The sequence below is a fragment of the Penaeus vannamei genome, chromosome 8, assembly GCF_042767895.1.
Source record: "Penaeus vannamei isolate JL-2024 chromosome 8, ASM4276789v1, whole genome shotgun sequence".
Taxonomy (NCBI): Eukaryota; Metazoa; Arthropoda; class Malacostraca; order Decapoda; family Penaeidae; genus Penaeus; species Penaeus vannamei.
Window position 1 is genome coordinate 39,702,233 of NC_091556.1, and position 2,500 is coordinate 39,704,732.

The window sequence follows — 2,500 nt, forward strand, 5'->3', positions numbered from 1 at the left end:
TGTTGGTTTGTGTATTTGTGCTTGTTGACGTGTAAGTATGTATTTGTGTGTTTGTGATTGTCTGAGTCGAGTATGTTTTAGTTGAGTTGCCGTATATATAGCATTTGAAATCATGTCTGTACCTCTCTCCCCTTTTTCTTTATCTTTACTGTAACAAAGAAAAAAATCCATTAAGGTTCCTATGCGTTGCTATCACACTGTCTTCCTATATTGATTCTGCTCTCTCTTTCTCTCTCTTTTTCTTCATATTTCTGTTTGTCTGTCTGTCTGTCTGTCTGTCTGTCTCTCTCATTCTCCATCTGTCTGTCTGCTTGTATGTCTCTCTTTCTCTCTCCTTATCCCTTCCCCTCCCTCTCTCTCTCTTCGTCCGTCCGTCCGTCTGTGTGCATTTGATTGTGTCACGCTCACTTTCTCGTCTCCTCTCCCTCTCTCTCTCATCCGCTCGCTTGCTCTCTCTCGTCTCTCTCCCTCACTCCTTTTCTCCTTTCCTATCCTCTCCCTCATCCCCCCTCCTCTTTCTCCCCTGTCTCACTTTCTCTCTCTCCCCTGTCTCACTTTCTCTCCCCTCTCTCACTTTCTCTCTCTCCCCTCGCTCACTTTCTCTCTCTCCCCTCTCTCCCCCTCTCTCTCTCCTCTCTCTCACTTTCTCTCTCTCCCCTCTCTTACTTTCTTTCCCCTCTCTCACTTTCTCTCTCCCCTCTCTCACTTTCTCTCCCCTCTCTCACTTTCTCTTTCCCTTCTCTCACTTTCTCTCTCTCCCCTCTCTCACTTTCTCTATCCCCTCTCTCACTTTCTCTATCCCCTCTCTCACTTTCTCCCTCTCCCCTCTCTGACTTTCTCTCCCCTCTCTGACTTTCTCTCTTCTCCCTCTCTCACTTTCTCTCCCCTCTCTGGCTTTCTCTCTTTCCCCTCTCTGACTTTCTCTCTCCCCTCTCTGACTTTCTCTCTTTCCCCTCTCTGACTTTCTTTCCCCTCTCTCACTTTCTCTCTTTCCCCTCTCTCACTTTCTTTCCCCTCTCTCACTTTCTCTCTCTGTCTCTCCCCTCTCTCACTTTCTCTTTCCTCTCTCTCACTTTCTCTCCCCTCTCTCACTTTCTCTCTCTCCCCTTTCTCACTTTCTCTTTCCCCTCTCTCACTTTCTCTCTTCTCTCTCCCTTTCTCTCTCTCAGTCTGTCTACGTTCTTAATAATTAAACCATTTTTTCTGCACCAGTCACACTGTTCTCACAGGATTATCGCTTATTGCATATCTCTTTAAATGAATATAAGATTATTCCGAGGTTTTCGAGTGAAATATTATGCTTGGCTTTTAATTTTTTCTCGTAGGAGGAAAATGTAATAAAATGAAACGAGGGAGAACAGAGAAAATGAAACTAGAATGTTTCTGTGATTATTTATGAACATGTTCCCTCATTCTTTATCATTTTTTAAACTATTTGTCGTACTGCGACTCTTTTTCTAACCCTCCTTCCTCTCTTTCTGACTGTCTCACTCTCTCTCTCTCTCTCTCTCTCTCTGTCTGTCTGTTACTCCCTCCCTTCCTCTCTCTCTCTCTTTCTCTCTATCTCTCACATTCACTCTCTCTTTGTCTATCCCTCCCTCCCTCTCTCTCGCGTTCTCTCTGTCTCTCTCACAGACACACACCTCTCTCTGTCTATCTGTCCCTCCCTCCCTCTCTTTTTCTCTTTCTCTCACACATTCTCTCTCTTTCTCTGTCCCCCCCTCTCTCTTTCTCTCTGTTTCTCACACAATCCTTCTCTCTGTCTGTCTCTCTTTGTCTGTCTTTTCCTCCCCCCCCTTTCTCTCTCCCTCTCTCTCTTTCTCCCTCCTTCCCTCCCTCCCCCCCCTCTCTCTTCCTCTCTTCAACATATTCCATTCCCCTTAAATAACTCTAATATAGAGTACTAGTGCTTCTTCAGATGAAATCACAGACAGATCTCCAAGTTTCCTAATTCACAGGTTCGCATTCTAGTGTTATATTTCTGGGAATGCATTAAACTTTGGCTTGGCCTGGATAGCTTACGGTTGAGTGTCATCGGTTAAACGAAACATTCGGATTAAATTCTGGCTTGGTATAAGACAGAAGAAGCATATGCATATATAATTAGATTTTTTTTTTTTTTTTTTTTTTTAAGCGATGATGAATTCCAGATTAAAACAATACTGTGCTGGCATGTTAATTAATCTATAAGCATGAATTGAGAAAAAATAAGGTTATATTCGGTCGAGAACTTATATAGTTTGACATCATTCTGTTTAATAATTTATTGCGTGATATGTTAAAAATACAAAAAAATATCTGTACCTGTCTACCACCGCCACACAATCTTCGCCAAACAAATATAATATCAAACTTTTGCCTATACAAAGCTACCAAAACGTAATGTGCTAATCTTCCCCTATGCAATTCCAGGCCTCATTAGTTTATCACTAATCAGAACATTTAATTAACATCAATAATAATAATAATAAAAAAAAAACTGCCGTTCTCTCTACCTAAA